The 19,574-nt window shown below is 32.1% G+C and overlaps 2 protein-coding genes and 1 long non-coding RNA gene across 6 annotated transcripts in view; 1 reads left to right on the top strand and 2 right to left on the bottom strand.

Annotated features, from left to right (window-relative positions):
• LOC145243682 (integrator complex subunit 13-like) overlaps window positions 1-19,574 on the bottom strand; it is a 1,170,185-nt gene that overhangs the window by 598,909 nt on the left and 551,702 nt on the right. The window lies entirely within an intron of this gene.
• LOC145243684 (uncharacterized) overlaps window positions 1-19,574 on the bottom strand; it is a 701,194-nt gene that overhangs the window by 157,095 nt on the left and 524,525 nt on the right. The window contains exon 8 of one of the 3 annotated variants that reach the window (XR_013862938.1): window positions 11,381-11,912. The exons of the other annotated variants lie outside the window; for them this stretch is intronic. This is a non-coding gene — a long non-coding RNA (uncharacterized LOC145243684). Of the gene's footprint in view, window positions 1-11,380; window positions 11,913-19,574 lie in introns of those variants that run through there. 3 annotated transcript variants of the gene reach the window in all.
• Window positions 1-19,574, top strand: part of LOC145243683 (FMRFamide-activated amiloride-sensitive sodium channel-like) — a 531,594-nt gene that overhangs the window by 23,896 nt on the left and 488,124 nt on the right. The window lies entirely within an intron of this gene.

Here is a 19,574-nt window from a genome sequence, read left to right as displayed (position 1 = left end):
AGCTTCCAGTAGCTTCTTTCCAAGAACTACAAGGTTGTGGAACTCTCTTCCTGCTCACTGTTTGCTTTCTACTTTCGTCTTTTTAAGACTTAAATCAATAGAAAATTTCTGTCTTTGCAGCAATCATTTTTCGTTCTTGTTAACTCATCAAGTAGCTTCACACCTTGTCTCGAGCAATTTTCATAGAACAAAAATTAATAATAAGTAATAAAATGCACTTAGAAATGTACCGGTGGAAATTCATCTATTAAAAAAAAAACAAAACAAAAAAAAACAACTTTATAATACACAACATATTGACGGGAATAAATTGCGTGCGTTTACTGTATGAGTTCATTGTATTCCTTGACCCACACCTCGAGGAAAGATTGGCTAATAATAAAATTAAAACGTATTTTGTTTCCAAAACTGATATTTGTTTTATCTGTAAAAATTCAACATACATTCAACAATAGTCTTGTTGGCCGAACTGGTTAAAGCGACATCTGCTAAAGATGAACCGTCTATCATTTTATGCGGATTTTGATCTGTTTTTTTTTTTTTTATTATTATTTTCTATGCATTTTGATGAGGAATTGAGTTTAATAGATGACAGTATTTGACAAGTTATTTGTTGAGAAAACTTTTTGGTATCGTTCTGACTTATTATTTACATTCACATGAAATCTGCACTTTGTTATGCAATCTACACTTCATATTGCAATCAACACAATACAAGAGCAAGGAAAACACTTTTTGGTTTGATACGTATAAGTGGCTACCGAGCCTTAAACTCTAACTGCAACACCTCAGCCAATTATTCAACAAATCCATAAATGATTAGCAAAATTCTGTCGATTTCAACACCGGGCATATGCATAAGGAATTGAAAGATCATGGCTTGACGTGAAGATTCGGATATTGCAAAAATATGAGAGGTGTACAGTGCTGGTATTTTTTCCTTATAGATAACAAGCTAAAGCGGCACAGACTTTTCTTGGGTAGAATTTTGAACTTTTGGGGACATGTACATTAAATGCGTTTTGTGCGGTACTTATGACAATCCTGATTTGAAAAACTTTTTGTTCTGACAAAAGTCAGCATTTATAATTTTTATGATTCCGTGTATGACTTGAAATAAACACTGCCTCGAAATAGCTGCAAACAATCATACCCTGGTGCATGCTCTTTATTTGGAATTTGATTTGAAAAACGTTTTATCTTACTGAACTTTATATATTGATATTTGCAAGTTGTTGGGTGACGATTTACTATATTTAAATTGAGAGTTTATTTGGCCTCTGTTCAATCTTGAGATACTCTCTATAGAAGTGGTTGCATGAGTAATTATGAAACAGGTGTTGGAACTCCTCAATATCTCTTGAATACGCATTGCTTGATTTCAGTGGCAATGCAAAGTCTAGGATGACTGGAACAATGCTGAGATAAGCAAAAAACACATGCAACACCTAGTATTCCCAAATGGTTATTCATTTTCATACTGACAAGACTCAATATCACTTCACTGGCAGTAAAATTTATAGCTTCTCATGATAAATAAGTATCAAACCATTGCAGATACCCAAAACACTAATAGCTATTCACAATCAAAAGTGTTGCAGAGTTGTGTTGAAGTTGGAGGTTTGAAAGGAGATGGAGCCAGATTATTTTTAATCTCAGAAGAATTGGTAGACAGTCTAAATATTGGAAAACTTGGAAATAATTTTGGAATTTTAGGTGTTCGAATCAGAGTTAAATATTTTTGAATTTTAGCTGTCAGACCTTATACATTCTAATGCTGTATGCATGTTCAAATAATTTTAACAGTATCACCATTTTCACAGAATTAATTTAATTCCAATTATGAAACCACACATTTAGTATTCGAGTATTCTATCACCAACCATTTCATAGCGGATGTAATTGAGTTATCTGTTGGAAATAAAACATCAAATCATTGACTGTTGACTAATTCGTATTTATATCATCAGTTTCATTTTTATGATTAATCGAACAAATGAGCTCTCTTGTATGATTTTTATATTCTATTAGACCCATTGACTGGGAAAGATATTGAGGAAACAAAGAAACTCCTACTCCAACCGTGGAATTGGATATTGATATTTTTATTCAAAGTCTTTACTTTCTATTATCAATTTTCAAGTTATAAGAAATCCTATCATGTGCAAGAGTGACAGCATACAACATACATGTACTCATGTATGGCTATAAAAGTGCAGCACATCAGAGTGAGAAAATTGCTGGTTGCACCCTAGAAGCTTCCATGAAGAAAGTGCATCACACAATGATGTCTCAATTGTAACGATCACATTACCCATGGCTAGTCATCCAAAATGTTCCAAAGTTTCAAACGCCACTTGAGACATGGGGTAGATAGGTTCATGACACTCTAATCCCAGCGAGTGGTACAACAGACAGAAAAAATTGGAAGTCATTCACGAAATGCCTAACCTCAACATGAAATAATAATAATAATAATAATAATAATAATAATAATAATAATAATAAAGACAGAAAACGAAATATCATTTGGTTCAATCTATCTTAGAAATAAAAAACAAATTAGTAAAATTGTCTTTAGAATAATAAAGAGGAAATAGGATAAAAGAGAAATATAGGGGAATAACTGTTTTGCAAAAAATATAATCTATCTAGTCACAATATACCAATGAAAACCTGAATAACAAAAAATGTTATATAGAGGAAACTGCACAAGAATTAAAACAAAAAGATATTATAATCACAAAAACATATTCAATAGAGAAAAAAAAAACTCTCACAGATATTGTGAGCCATGATTGAAAACTTAAAGGGAGTGGAAAGCCCCCCCCCCCAGTAGTTTGAATAGAAAATATTAATATGGTCAGACATTTAGACAATTCATGTAAGTTATGTTTGAGTGAGAAACTTTAAATTTAAGTTTAAAGATGTAAAACTTACTGAATCGTATAAATGAAATAATAAATAGACAGAGAACGTTAATTTCATGGCCTTTTTTATTTAATATATGTAATGGCTGCAACAGTTTGGAGACGCCGTTGAAATTTTGCTCCTATTTAAAAATAAGTGCATTTTCTTTTGGGCCAGCTGAAAATCATTGATTTCATGACATTTAAAACATCAAAAAATCGGTCTGCAATTCCACTGGGGACTTTTGCAATGTCAGTCACCTTCTTAAATGCTAGTAGTTTGGCTTCAGGTTAACAACTTGTTCTTGTAAAATATTGTTGCTACGAAAACAGTCACAAATATGCTAAATTCAAATTAAAGTCAGTAAGATTTGCAAACAATGGGCAGAAGCTGGAGGGGCCTTGTGAATCTAGTTACAGAATGCAATAGATCATTTTGACTATCATGCGTTGAATATATGTTAAAATCGTATTTATAGAAAAGACTGAGACTAATAATACCACATTTGGAAAAGAAAGGGGGCAGACAAAAAGAAAGGGTGGTGCCAACCAACTCACCACTGCTCGTAGGTCCACTCTTATTAAGAGTAGTGGTGTCTATTAGTGTTCTATCAACTTTAGATGATACATTGAAGCGAGTTTGAATAGCAAAACCCTCATTAATTGAGCAGAAGAGTTAGCAAATCTCAACTGTTTGACATGTCTAAAAAATAAAACTGCACCTTATTACAAGCTACAAGTCATCCAACACTTGCATGAAACTGATAAATGTGTCTAAGACTTCTGGAACATCATGCATGTATGTAAAGTTAAATTACCTCTATTTCTGTTAACAAAATAACTTTCTTACCAAAAGATAAGTAAAATAATAAACTTTGTATAAATATCAAAATGTTTCTAAAACTTCTGGAACACTCACTATTCATGTGCACAGTGTGGAACGATAAAATAGTCACCAATTTTTTTTTTCCAAAGTGACCCAGCCTTGGCTTCAGGAGTGCTATGACTTTGTAACCTTTTCTCCTTCAACTCGCCAAACCTGAACTTGCTGGTTTCGTCATATGTCAAGAACATCAACATGACATCCCACAACACCAAAGCCAGCCTGACTGCCGCCATATACTTGTGTATAAGTCGATGTGCATTTTAAGATTAAAAATTGTGTTATGTTAGGTATTACCTGTGTATAAGTCGACTGTAGATTGTTGACAAGTTAAATGGTCCGTCTCATGGTTCTTTCTTGCACAGATAATTTCCTTTTTGGTGTTTTTTGTAAGACATATTATAAATTGTTTCTCGGCATCCACAAGCGATAATATGTGCATTTATACAAGTGTCGTCTATTCAATTTTCATATACAGAACCAACCCACAGCACACTTATATGCAACGAACACAAATGTTGCTAATCAGACATTCTGATCAATGACATGCTGTAGATTCCAGGCACAAATACTGTTTTTAGACATAATTTATGTCACGTACTATAATAACATAAACGCATACATTGCACGAGCCATAATATACTGTAATAATGTGAACACATGCATTAAGTACCATTAAATTGTTGTCATTAAATTGTTGTTATTAAATTGTTAAAACTTGTCGAACTTAGGGGAGAACGACATGTCATTAAATTAAAATTTGTTGAACTTGGAGGAATGGAATGACATATTGTAAATACTACATATTCTAACACTAAAAAACGTCATATCATCACCAAATACATCATATTAAACTTAGGCCTATAGCCACGTCTGGAGATTGAATATTGCAAAAGCTATTTCAATTATTATTAAGCCTCCTACTGAAAAATCATGCATGCAGTGGAGTTCAGAAGGAGTGCGGTTAATTACTACGATTACTGGTATATACTGAGTGCACAAAAGAAATGACGTTTTTTATGTTATGATCGAGTGCCAAGTCACTTTTTAACAACATTTCCAAAAACATTACCAATATATAAGTCGACCCCCCTCAAAAATAACCTTAAAATCGTCTCCCAGAAATTCGACTTATACACAAGTATATATGATATTTGCTGAGCTCCCACAAGCGCTTGTGGAAAAGGCATGCTCTCAGTTCTGGACCCGTAACAAGGTGGTGATTGAGGCTGAAGGCGGCTACATTGAATAGATGTTATCAAAAGCTTTTGATAGGGTATGGCATAAAGGTTTACTTCACAAGACCTCCAGCTATGGTATAGCTGGAAATGTCTTCTTAATTATTAAATCATTTCTCTCTGATAGGTTCATAAGAGTAGTAGTTGATGGGCAGAAATCAGAAGCTCACAGTATTAATGCTAGGGTCCCTCAGGGGTCCATCCTGGGTCCAACTCTCTTCCTGATCTACATTAATGATCTTCCAAATCTCATCCTTACATCATTCATAGACATTTATGCTGATGACACTACCATCTATGGTAGCACATCTGAAACCGTAAACAACCAAGTTCTCTTTGATTCTCTCTCCTCTGATCTTGAGCAAGTGGTTCAATGGGGGAAGAGGTGGCTTGTTACTTTTAATGCATCTAAAACCAAGCTTTTATCTTTACATCATCAACGCTCTGATCCCCATCTGGCATCAATTGAAATGAATGGCTCTCATTTTGGGGAGGCTTCATGTTTTGACTAGCTTCTGGGCTTGACCTTTACTCCTGATCTTAAATGGAACACATACATCAAATCCGTTGCCAAGGCTGCTGGAAAAATGGTGGGATCCTTCTATCGATCTAGTAAATATTTCACTGCTGATGCAATTCTCTATCTATATAAGAGCCAGGTACGTCCAAGGATGGAGTACTGTTGCCATAATCTGGGCAGGGGCTGCTAGAAAGAACTTATCCTGCTTTGATAGAGTTCAAAATAGACTTTGTAGCCTCGTAGGACATGTCCTTTTCTCTTCCCTGCAATCTCTTTCTCACAGAAGTGATGTCGTGAGTTTGTCTTTGCTTTATCGTTATTTTCATGGCAAGTGCTCGACTGAGCTTCAATCTATGGGCCCCGCTGATCAAACTTTCACAAGAAACACTCGTCTAGCTGAAAAAAACTATTAATAATTCCCGCCACTCTTTATCTGTGCCTAAACCTAAATGTAGATTCCATGAACAAAGCTTCTTTCTTAGAACTGCACGCATGTTGAACTGTTTTCTTTTTTCCTGCTTCCCAGTTGACTACAAAATGGCTGTCTTCAAGTTCAACATAAACAAGTTTTTGATGAGTCGTTCCACTTAAGTTAACAAATTTACCGAATTTCCATTACTATTGATTTCTCTATTGTCCAATTGACTACTGTACACACTTTAACCCTTATCCTCGAGTGGCCTCTCGGCCTTGATAAGTGGTGATGCCTATGTAAAAAAAAAAAAATTAAAAAAAAAAAAGCTGCAGTGTTGTTTTATTCAGGACAACAAATTTAATATTCCACCCTGTCATCCTTTTACTACGTTTGCTATACAGCAGGACCTCTCTTCCTGAAAAGTGCCATTCATGAAATCATTAACAAAATTCACAATGCCTGATTTCTATATAAATCTGAGTAACGAATATCCAACAGCTTTTATTTAATCAGTATTCAATTACACAGAAAGACACTTTGATGATTATCTCATTAAATACGGTGAGCTTAAATGGGCTTCGCACAAACCAGGCTTTAACTCTCCTTTTGAGATTTCTATCTGTGGAGTTATCTCAAAGATAATACCTATTAATACAATCCCTAGACTATTCCTGAACTAGAGGAGTCTGTTAAAGTTATTGACAATATTGTAAGTAGGTAAGATTACCACTAAATGACTTTAAAACAAAGACTGTAGGACATTCATAACTGAAACTTCATGGACAAGTCAGACATGAAGTTTGTTGGCACAATTATGAAAAAGATTGTAAATTTTATTAACGATTCCAAAGGTAGCATTTTTAGAAGAGTTAACATGTAGAAAAAGGTTTTCGTTATTAAGCATACACAAAAAAGGTTTTCGTTATTAAGCATACACAAAAAAGGTTTTCGTTATTAAGCATACACAAAAAAGGTTTTCGTTATTAAGCATACACAAAAAAGGTTTTCGTTATTAAGCATACACAAAAAAGGTTTTCATTATTAAGCATACACAAAAAAGGTTTTCATTATTAAGCATACACAAAAAAGGTTTTCGTTATTAAGCATACACAAAAAAGGTTTTCGTTATTAAGCATACACAAAAAAGGTTTTCGTTATTAAGCATACACAAAAAAGGTTTTCATTATTAAGCATACACAAAAAAGGTTTTCGTTATTAAGCATACACAAAAAAGGTTTTCGTTATTAAGCATACACAAAAAAGGTTTTCGTTATTAAGCATACACAAAAAAGGTTTTCGCTATTAAGCATACACAAAAAAGGTTTTCGCTATTAAGCATACACAAAAAAGGTTTTCGTTATTAAGCATACACAAAAAAGGTTTTCGTTATTAAGCATACACAAAAAAGGTTTTCGTTATTAAGCATACACAAAAAAGGTTTTCGTTATTAAGCATACACAAAAAAGGTTTTCGTTATTAAGCATACACAAAAAAGGTTTTCGTTATTAAGCATACACAAAAAAGGTTTTCGTTATTAAGCATACACAAAAAAGGTTTTCATTATTAAGCATACACAAAAAAGGTTTTCGTTATTAAGCATACACAAAAAAGGTTTTCATTATTAAGCATACACAAAAAAGGTTTTCATTATTAAGCATACACAAAAAAGGTTTTCGTTATTAAGCATACACAAAAAAGGTTTTCGTTATTAAGCATACACAAAAAAGGTTTTCGTTATTAAGCATACACAAAAAAGGTTTTCGTTATTAAGCATACACAAAAAAGGTTTTCATTATTAAGCATACACAAAAAAGGTTTTCGTTATTAAGCATACACAAAAAAGGTTTTCGTTATTAAGCATACACAAAAAAGGTTTTCGTTATTAAGCATACACAAAAAAGGTTTTCGTTATTAAGCATACACAAAAAAGGTTTTCGTTATTAAGCATACACAAAAAAGGTTTTCGCTATTAAGCATACACAAAAAAGGTTTTCGCTATTAAGCATACACAAAAAAGGTTTTCGCTATTAAGCATACACAAAAAAGGTTTTCGTTATTAAGCATACACAAAAAAGGTTTTCGTTATTAAGCATACACAAAAAAGGTTTTCGTTATTAAGCATACACAAAAAAGGTTTTCGTTATTAAGCATACACAAAAAAGGTTTTCGTTATTAAGCATACACAAAAAAGGTTTTCGTTATTAAGCATACACAAAAAAGGTTTTCGTTATTAAGCATACACAAAAAAGGTTTTCGTTATTAAGCATACACAAAAAAGGTTTTCGCTATTAAGCATACACAAAAAAGGTTTTCGTTATTAAGCATACACAAAAAAGGTTTTCGTTATTAAGCATACACAAAAAAGGTTTTCGTTATTAAGCATACACAAAAAAGGTTTTCGCTATTAAGCATACACAAAAAAGGTTTTCGTTATTAAGCATACACAAAAAAGGTTTTCGTTATTAAGCATACACAAAAAAGGTTTTCGTTATTAAGCATACACAAAAAAGGTTTTCGTTATTAAGCATACACAAAAAAGGTTTTCGTTATTAAGCATACACAAAAAAGGTTTTCGTTATTAAGCATACACAAAAAAGGTTTTCGTTATTAAGCATACACAAAAAAGGTTTTCTTTATTAAGCATACACAAAAAAGGTTTTCGTTATTAAGCATACACAAAAAAGGTTTTCGTTATTAAGCATACACAAAAAAGGTTTTCGTTATTAAGCATACACAAAAAAGGTTTTCGTTATTAAGCATACACAAAAAAGGTTTTCGTTATTAAGCATACACAAAAAAGGTTTTCGTTATTAAGCATACACAAAAAAGGTTTTCGTTATTAAGCATACACAAAAAAGGTTTTCGTTATTAAGCATACACAAAAAAGGTTTTCGTTATTAAGCATACACAAAAAAGGTTTTCGTTATTAAGCATACACAAAAAAGGTTTTCGTTATTAAGCATACACAAAAAAGGTTTTCGTTATTAAGCATACACAAAAAAGGTTTTCGTTATTAAGCATACACAAAAAAGGTTTTCGCTATTAAGCATACACAAAAAAGGTTTTCGCTATTAAGCATACACAAAAAAGGTTTTCGTTATTAAGCATACACAAAAAAGGTTTTCGTTATTAAGCATACACAAAAAAGGTTTTCGTTATTAAGCATACACAAAAAAGGTTTTCGTTATTAAGCATACACAAAAAAGGTTTTCGTTATTAAGCATACACAAAAAAGGTTTTCGTTATTAAGCATACACAAAAAAGGTTTTCGCTATTAAGCATACACAAAAAAGGTTTTCGTTATTAAGCATACACAAAAAAGGTTTTCGTTATTAAGCATACACAAAAAAGGTTTTCGTTATTAAGCATACACAAAAAAGGTTTTCGCTATTAAGCATACACAAAAAAGGTTTTCGTTATTAAGCATACACAAAAAAGGTTTTCGTTATTAAGCATACACAAAAAAGGTTTTCGTTATTAAGCATACACAAAAAAGGTTTTCGTTATTAAGCATACACAAAAAAGGTTTTCGTTATTAAGCATACACAAAAAAGGTTTTCGTTATTAAGCATACACAAAAAAGGTTTTCGTTATTAAGCATACACAAAAAAGGTTTTCGTTATTAAGCATACACAAAAAAGGTTTTCGTTATTAAGCATACACAAAAAAGGTTTTCGTTATTAAGCATACACAAAAAAGGTTTTCGTTATTAAGCATACACAAAAAAGGTTTTCGTTATTAAGCATACACAAAAAAGGTTTTCGTTATTAAGCATACACAAAAAAGGTTTTCGTTATTAAGCATACACAAAAAAGGTTTTCGTTATTAAGCATACACAAAAAAGGTTTTCGTTATTAAGCATACACAAAAAAGGTTTTCGTTATTAAGCATACACAAAAAAGGTTTTCGTTATTAAGCATACACAAAAAAGGTTTTCGTTATTAAGCATACACAAAAAAGGTTTTCGTTATTAAGCATACACAAAAAAGGTTTTCGTTATTAAGCATACACAAAAAAGGTTTTCGTTATTAAGCATACACAAAAAAGGTTTTCGTTATTAAGCATACACAAAAAAGGTTTTCGTTATTAAGCATACACAAAAAAGGTTTTCGTTATTAAGCATACACAAAAAAGGTTTTCGCTATTAAGCATAGACAAAAAAGGTTTTCGTTATTAAGCATACACAAAAAAGGTTTTCGTTATTAAGCATACACAAAAAAGGTTTTCGTTATTAAGCATACACAAAAAAGGTTTTCGTTATTAAGCATACACAAAAAAGGTTTTCGTTATTAAGCATACACAAAAAAGGTTTTCGTTATTAAGCATACACAAAAAAGGTTTTCGTTATTAAGCATACACAAAAAAGGTTTTCGTTATTAAGCATACACAAAAAAGGTTTTCGTTATTAAGCATACACAAAAAAGGTTTTCGTTATTAAGCATACACAAAAAAGGTTTTCGTTATTAAGCATACACAAAAAAGGTTTTCGTTATTAAGCATACACAAAAAAGGTTTTCGTTATTAAGCATACACAAAAAAGGTTTTCGTTATTAAGCATACACAAAAAAGGTTTTCGTTATTAAGCATACACAAAAAAGGTTTTCGTTATTAAGCATACACAAAAAAGGTTTTCGTTATTAAGCATACACAAAAAAGGTTTTCGTTATTAAGCATACACAAAAAAGGTTTTCGTTATTAAGAATACACAAAAAAGGTTTTCGTTATTAAGCATACACAAAAAAGGTTTTCGTTATTAAGCATACACAAAAAAGGTTTTCGTTATTAAGCATACACAAAAAAGGTTTTCGTTATTAAGCATACACAAAAAAGGTTTTCGTTATTAAGCATACACAAAAAAGGTTTTCGTTATTAAGCATACACAAAAAAGGTTTTCGTTATTAAGCATACACAAAAAAGGTTTTCGTTATTAAGCATACACAAAAAAGGTTTTCGTTATTAAGCATACACAAAAAAGGTTTTCGTTATTAAGCATACACAAAAAAGGTTTTCGTTATTAAGCATACACAAAAAAGGTTTTCGTTATTAAGCATACACAAAAAAGGTTTTCGTTATTAAGCATACACAAAAAAGGTTTTCGTTATTAAGCATACACAAAAAAGGTTTTCGTTATTAAGCATACACAAAAAAGGTTTTCGTTATTAAGCATACACAAAAAAGGTTTTCGTTATTAAGCATACACAAAAAAGGTTTTCGCTATTAAGCATACACAAAAAAGGTTTTCGTTATTAAGCATACACAAAAAAGGTTTTCGTTATTAAGCATACACAAAAAAGGTAACAAGAACTCTTGCTGATTAAATTCTCAGAGAAGTCACTGATGGGCAGCATCCCTAACATTAGTTTTGTAAGAAGATTTTAAGAAAATAAAGTCAACTATCAAAGAACGATTCTAACTTTTATTGATAATTTTAAGAAAAGAGTCATTAAAAAATAAACATTTTTTTATTACCTCAGCAAGTTGGAGGTTAGATTTTAGTTGCATTATCACTACGTTTTTATTGTGTATAAAATTTTGACGGAATTGCAACTTCCAATTTTTCCAAATTTGATGGATGGATCTGATGCTCTTTGATGACAGTAACCATCATGCAACATTTAAGCATGATCACATAAATAGTTTTTGCATAACTTCAGGAATATTTTTACAATATGGAGAAGTAAAGCTCATATAAGACTTTGGCGGCTCATCCTTACATTGTCAAGTGAAGATATGCAGCCTCACAATTTATTTTCGATACTATTTCATAATAAAGTTATGAAAGTGCATAAAACATCAGTATACAGTTTGATAAAAGGTGTACTGGAGTATAGAGTATCAATGAACCGCCCCCTTAAGTAAACACTTCATCAAATCTCCACACTAACGTAATGTACTTGTAATAACCCTTATCCCTGAGTGGCTTCCGGGTCTTGATAAGTGGTGACCACTGTGTAAAAAAAAAAAAATAGAGAGAGTTTGGTAAAAGGTGCAATAAAGGGTTTAATAAAGAGTTTGGTTAAGTAAAAGATTTGATAAAAGGCTTTGTGAAATGCTTGGGAAAAAGTGTTGTAAAATGTTTTATGTATTTGGTGCATAAAAAAAATGTTCTAAAAATTTAGAAAATGTAACAAAAAGATTTAATACCAATATTTTAAGTTGCAAAAATTCCTACTCAGTTTGACACATACAGAAGAAGCCCCAAGCTGTCACTGATTAAACTATCAAAGAATCTGTGGTGAGGCCAAAATTCTAACATCAGTTTCGAATTGTAGGAAAATCAATTTCTTGCCACTTACATGCAAAAGATGAATGAATTCTGCACAGACAGATGGACGAAATGATAACGATGGAACTCCACAATTCTTGCTGATGCATGAAAATTATTCATTAACTTAAAACTTATTGCAACATGAAATCGAAATACAATAACAGAAAGTGATCTACTTAACCCTTAACGTATATAATGGACAAGAAATAGGTTACAGAAGCATTTCCCAAATTGCAAGTTGTATCAGAATGGCAATGGGGAAATTCATGACCATTTTTGGAATGTGTCAGAAAAGCATGCAGCTGCAAAATATAGGTCGACACATGCACAAAATGTTTCACATTAAATCTGTCAACAGAAACGGCATAATTATTTTTCATGAAAATATGCACGGTTCATATTGTAGCAAGTGTTGTATTAATGAAACTGAACAATTTTAGAATTAAAGTTTTGATGTATTCCTCAAAATAATTTCTATTATTTGGATTATTCAGATTACTGTTATTCTTACACACATTTCATACATTATTTTTGACTGATGTAACCTCTGATCTTCTTCAGTTGCTTCTTGCTGAACTAGGGAATCAAAAACTTTTAATTAATCAACACTTGTTTGCTTACATTTTGTTGGCCATGACCAGGTAGAAGTCGTAAGTAATTTGCTATTGCAATTGTATCGTCTGTACTGAGAATTGATTGTCAATCGTCATCTAAAAAAAAAAAACCGGAACATAATCGAAATTTTTATTCAGCAGACTCTCATTTTACAGTAGATATTTCCCAAAACATCTCCCCAAAAATTTCACAACCCATAAGATTGTTAATAAAATTTACAATCCTTCCTAAAATCCAACCATATTAGGTACAAATAAACTTTATAACTGATTAGCCTACCAAGTTTTATTCATGAATATCCAACACTTTTTATTTTATTACAATTTTATGATAAGCACGATGATTGGGACGGCTCTGAGGTCATGTTGGCTGTCGTTCAGGGTTAATCTGAGGATTGTTTTGATGGATTATTTTAAAAATAATATCATAGATAAAATATTTGGAGGATTAAAGTTTGGTGATTGTGAACTAATGTACACCAAACTTAGGGTTACTTGGGGCCAGATTTATAGGAGGCATCTTAAATGATTGGTTGTGTAGTAAGATATTTTTTCACATTACATTTAAATTTATGCATTATGATACAGTCAGGAAAACAAAAAGCAGAGAAGGAATTCCAAAGGTAAACATTCTGAGAAAATAAGCTATTTGAATAAAAAGTTTTTGTTTTACTTCAAACCTCTACAGTGAAAGGGGGGGGGGTATTGGTGCTCGTCAAGTTGGTAGAGGGTATTTACGTTGGGAGGAGTACAGGTACAATAAGTTTATTGGAATACATTCCATGGAAGTACTCATAAAACATGGATGAAACTGTGGTAATGGGATGAACGGTTAGAGGTTGATAAGCAGCACAGAACCTAGAGACTTTCTGTTGCATCCTATCCAAGAGATAGAGGTTAGTGGTTGGTGCTCGAGCCCAGATGTTGACAGATTTAATGTGAAACATTTTGTGCATTTGTTCTGTCGACAGTATTTTGCAGCTGCATGTGTTTCTTACACATTCCAAAAATGGTCATGAGCAGCAATACTCCATGCATGGACGAATGATAGCTTTATAAAGGTATAAAGTATTGGCAGGTGTGAGAAATTTTCTAGCCTTCTTCTTTGCAGCAGACTTGGCAGTACTTCTCTGTATTGGAACCTACTAACATTATTATTCCAAGGCAAATATGTTTATGAATTTTTTAGATAAGGATTGATTGAATTTGTATTATTTGGATCACTCAGATTACTGTTCTCATCCTGAGTGTTATTTGCACAATATTTCAGCTGATGTTATATCCGACCTTCTTTAAGTGTATTTTGTTGAACTCAGTAATCTGTATGGAATTTTAAACAGAACCCTTTATTTAATCCACGAGAGTTGCTTGCTCTCGTTTTGTCAGCCATGAACAAATCAAAATCTTAAGTAATTTACAATTCCTGAGTTCGACACGATACACCTGAAGAAGGCCAGAGGTTACATCAGTCGAAACATTGTAAAATAGCTAAGAAGAGAACAGTAATTGAAATAATACAAAAATATATATATATATATATTCTAAAGTTCTTTTTATAGAACGTAATAAAAAAATTTTGACAGTATATATTTTCTGGTCAAATAAGTCAAGACTAATTCATTAAAGAAAGACCCCCCCCCCCCCCCGTTGTCGATACATCATAAGTAATGATGACAGGGTCAGACCCCGCCCCCAACACCAACCATACATCATACTGATATGCAATAAAATAACAGAACGTGGATGGTGCTTGCCTAAAACCATACTTTTCAGGCTATTCATGAATATTTTGATGTCAAGAAAATTTGGAAATAAAATCACACTTGTATTACAAAACAAAGTAAAACAATCCATATTATTTGGACTATTGTTCTCACAACGTTTCTGCCGATGTAACCTCCGACCTTCTGCAAATGTATCTTGTTGAATTCGGGAATCTTTCTGTCGAACTCAGGAATCTGCATGGAATTTCAAACCAAATCCTTTATTTAATCCACAGAAGTAACATGCTCTCATTCCACTAGCCATGACATCTATGATATAAATCTCACCTGTCTGTTTAAATGTATGTATGTATCTATGTATGTTTGTATGTCCCGCAAAAAATTTCAACAAAGAGGACGGATTTTTACGAGATTGGTATCATTTTGAAGCTCGACCCTTTGGATGACAAATATCGAAAAATTGGCTAAAAACATTAATTCCTTCACTCTCAACTGGGCACTTTTCTACAGAAAGCGGTCGCTTTTTTCACCAATATTTTCGAAAGTCATCTCTTCTTTTTGATTGACTAGCCTTAATTTGAACATTCGTTACTTCCGGTTTGGCGATGGGCGCAACAGTAAAGAAGTCCCTTTTTTCCCCATTCTTTTCCTCCTTCACGGTATGGATCTGCCTACCTACTACCACTTTTTTTTTTTGCTGAACACATACCTCTAAACATTCGGGCAACACCGGGCATCCAGGCTAGTCTTAACTAATTCCCAATTGTATTATGAATATCACTGGCACTGAAGATTGAGCCTTCAACCTCCGGAAAAGTGTCACTTAAAAGTGAATTTTATCAAGTAACTTATCTACTATGACATGGGTCTTTGCAATCCTTATCTCAAAAATTCAGAAACAGAAAATTAAAAAAACAAAATAAGAACAGATATTTTGAAGATGTGCTCTCTACTTATCTTGGCATTGTTTCTGGTTGTCCTGAACTTCTCTCTGCCACCAGAATCATGCAGTATCAGTTCAGTAGAGGTGTGGTTCGAGATTGTGTAACCTTTGCACCACAATTACATGCACAGCTGCCCTTGTACCGTGGGTATCTATTGTCTCTTAAAACAGAACGGAGATAATAATATAGTAATATGTGTATTTAATAATGAAAATTTTTTTATACTAAAGGATGACTGTTTATCAAGTCGCAAAGGCCATTCAAGGATAAGGTTTAATGAGTTTGTCAGGTGGACGATAAGTCAACATTTGGGACAACTGGTGTAACATTACACATTTTACACAAGTGTTAACCTGTACACACCGTCGTAAGGAAATCAAGACAAGAAAAAGCTCAACTACTTTTCCAATTAAACAGGTACTTTCCAGAATAATACATCTTTTCCTGTCGCTCTCAAGCCACCTATGTAACACGTCTCTCTCTGTTGTACTCTCTCTAATGTGACCCTTATTCTGCACACACGTTCTTCTTTTTATAATCTTTTTTCTTTATTCCTTGCCGTGACGTCACCTCACACATGACTCGGTCATTTACTTACAACTGCCATACACACTGTATTCTGTTACACTGAGCAAAATTTGATTTATGTATTATTTAAGAGGACAGGATAATGAGCAGAACAAAAACGAAAATAAAGAAAACTCCTGGGTAACACCGGGTAGATACAACTAGTATAATGTAATATTAAAAGATGTGAATAAAAACATAGTAAGTGAAGTGCACGAGAGGCAAAAAATCCTGATATGTGAAGTATGCATATAAATGTGAAAAACGCAATTGGACAACAGCAGCAGATTTAGATTTGGCATAAATGAAACTTGTCTTGTGGCTGCAGAATTAAATTTACCTGTGACACAATTAAAATCGTTATTTGAATGAAAAGTTTCAGCGACACCTAGCGGTCAGAGCTGACTTTAATAAAACTGATTTAGTTTAGTTTGGTTTGTTTTATGGCATATCAACCATCTGAGGGTTACTCAATGCTAAATAAAGTTGTCAAATATAATTGTGTAGGTAAAATAATTATTTGATATTTTGGTACTTGTACAGTTTAATCAAGACATTAAAAAATGAAAATATCGAAAAAAGGTTATATAGTACGTATCTGTTTTGGACTGAAGATCTCCGAAAAAAAAATTTATTTAATTTGATCGAGTAGTTTTTTTTTTCTTTTTTTTTTTACAGCAGAAAAACACGTTCTTATGAGAGCGCATTGAAATCAGCCATTGTGAAATTTGCTGAACATGCCATGGGGAGATAACTCCATGTAAAGTGCCGATACTCCCACCCATCTTTAATTCTAGCTTTTCTTCCTAACAATCAAACCTTTTGCTCGGTATAACAAATTGTTTTTTTTGCTGTACAAAAAAAAAACAAAAAAACTACTTGATCAAATTAAGTGAATTTTTTTTTTTCGGAGAACTTCGTTCCATAACAGATATGTGCAATATAACCTCTTTTCGATATTTTAATTTTTTAATGTTTTGACACTAAACTGTACAAGTACCGATATTTCTAGAAAAATTTATTTAATTTGATCGAGTAGTTTTTTTTTTCTTTTTTTTTTTACAGCAGAAAAACACGTTCTTATGAGAGCGCATTGAAATCAGCCATTGTGAAATTTGCTGAACATGCCATGGGGAGATAACTCCATGTAAAGTGCCGATACTCCCACCCATCTTTAATTCTAGCTTTTCTTCCTAACAATCAAACCTTTTGCTCGGTATAACAAATTGTTTTTTTTGCTGTACAAAAAAAAAACAAAAAAACTACTTGATCAAATTAATTTTTTTTTTTCGGAGAACTTCGTTCCATAACAGATATGTGCAATATAACCTCTTTTCGATATTTTAATTTTTTAATGTTTTGACACTAAACTGTACAAGTACCGATATTTCTAGAAAACATTGCAACATTCGCTTAAAACATTACTCCTTTGCATTGGTAATTTCCTTTGTTTTCAACATGGACTTCAGCATTTCTGTCTTTTAATATTTGGAACAAATACAAAGGAGAAATAAGGTTTGAATGCTTTGAAGAAACAGATTGAATATTTTTCTGATCTCATACATAACTGAAGTAAAAGCGAAAGTAAACGAATAGCTAGAATTTTTTTTTTGTCATTACAAGTTGCCACCCATGGCCTATATGGGACCACATTTTCGAGAGTATTTTCCCCTTCTAGATCAGGTTTCAGTCCACAAAATCGCGGCCTCGCCAACAAAAAGATATGTATAATATATTCTTAAAAACTAAAGAAGGTATTGGGTTGGTGCAAAAATAATGTCGTTTTTGATGCTCAATTTTATGTCAAAAAACAACATTATTTTTGCACCAACCTAATATTTGGTAATAATACATTTAGATTTGGTCCAATGAAAACAATAGTAAGAGTTACAAACTGTTTACTGGTTAATTTGAGTCAACCAGGAGCTGAGAAATTTTCGTGTTTTTTTAAAGAAGTGTCCGAAACTGATTTTTAAAATTACTATATCTCCTTTCTTTGACATTGGGTGATGATCATGTTTTTACAAGGATAGAAATTCAAAGTATTTTACAAAGTCAGAATACATTGAGATGCCATATTTACCATCATATCTAATTCATTAGAAATCCGATGAATACACATTTGTAAAATGGAGGGTTTAAAAAGAAAGATTGATCAAACACAGAAGATGAGGAGGATTTCGTTTTAACCAAAAATGTGATCACTAGGTGACACCTTGCACTTTGAAACATTGAATTTTAACCTTGTAGAAAATTCTGTTATTAGTAATTCAAATATTACCAAGAAAGTCTTAATTCTGTGTATGTGTGCCTGGTTAGAAGTCAGAAATTACACATGTTACACTACTAATAACTGTGGTCAGAGAACACTAGGAGAAAAATTCTGTATGAGCTACAAATGGTTTTTATGTTGTTTTTGTTAAAAATTATTAAATGAGGAATCATTTCAATTTAAAATCCATGTAGTATTATGAATGTAAAATTGAGAAAAGCACGCTTGAAATATGTCAACACTATGTGAATAAGTGAAATCAAAACAAAATGGACACTGAATTTGACATGATGTCAACAGCATAAAACCATTTAATATTTTTCTCAGATTCTTTTATGAATGCAATCTTTAAACATTATTACTTTCTTTATCTAATAAATCGTGGTTTTATTGAACTCCCAAAATATATTTGAAATTTTTATAGAATAAAAAAAAAATTGGGTATTTCCATGGATGAGATTATAATCTTGAAGTAGTGAAAAAAAGAAAAGATACAAAAATGTAAGGAGGGTCATAAGGTGAAAAAAAGATTGTGATTATGTTGCATAAATGTCTTCCGACTAAAAAATACCTGAGCAGCCCCATTGACCTTCCCTGATAGGGGTGTATCAGGCAATTAGCAATAAACATAGCTTTTGTCAAAAGGCGAGAAGGCAAAGCCTGGGAGAGCAGATCTCCTGGCACTAAACAGGATCATGCTTCACATCAACAGAGAACAAGGTAAAATCAGCATCTCCAGTATAGTTTTACTGTCGTGCAATTATTTTATCTGATAAAAATACAAAGTAATGCAAAATACAATAAAGAATGGACACATTGGACAGCCACTCAATGCTCTCTTAATTTTGAAAGATTAAAAAAATAAAAACATCAAAAAGATTCTAAACATCCTGCTTATCTCCAGTTTCTCTGGTTTTTGTTGTTAAAAAGGCTGTCCCTTTTAAATGCAACAAAAACACCTGTGACCAGTTAAGTCAGTATTTGTTACATTATCAAATATATAATTTTTCAACTTTGAGATTGGTTGACGATCATGTTCTTAAAGCATACAAAGTCAAAAGATTTGGTGCTTGTAAAGATACAGTTAATAGATCAATTTATTGTCGTTTTAACCAAAAACAATATTATGAACTTCATTGTCATACCGAAAATAGTAATATATCCAAAAATGACGAAAAACCAAGTAGAAAGTTATTTATGGTTAAAAGTAATTTTTTATG

Source organism: Euprymna scolopes, chromosome 22, assembly GCF_053919585.1.
Source record: "Euprymna scolopes isolate OS-2025 chromosome 22, ASM5391958v1, whole genome shotgun sequence".
Classification (NCBI taxonomy): Eukaryota; Metazoa; Mollusca; class Cephalopoda; order Sepiida; family Sepiolidae; genus Euprymna; species Euprymna scolopes.
Note: the sequence above shows the minus strand (reverse complement) of the source record. Positions and strands in the feature narration are given on the sequence as shown.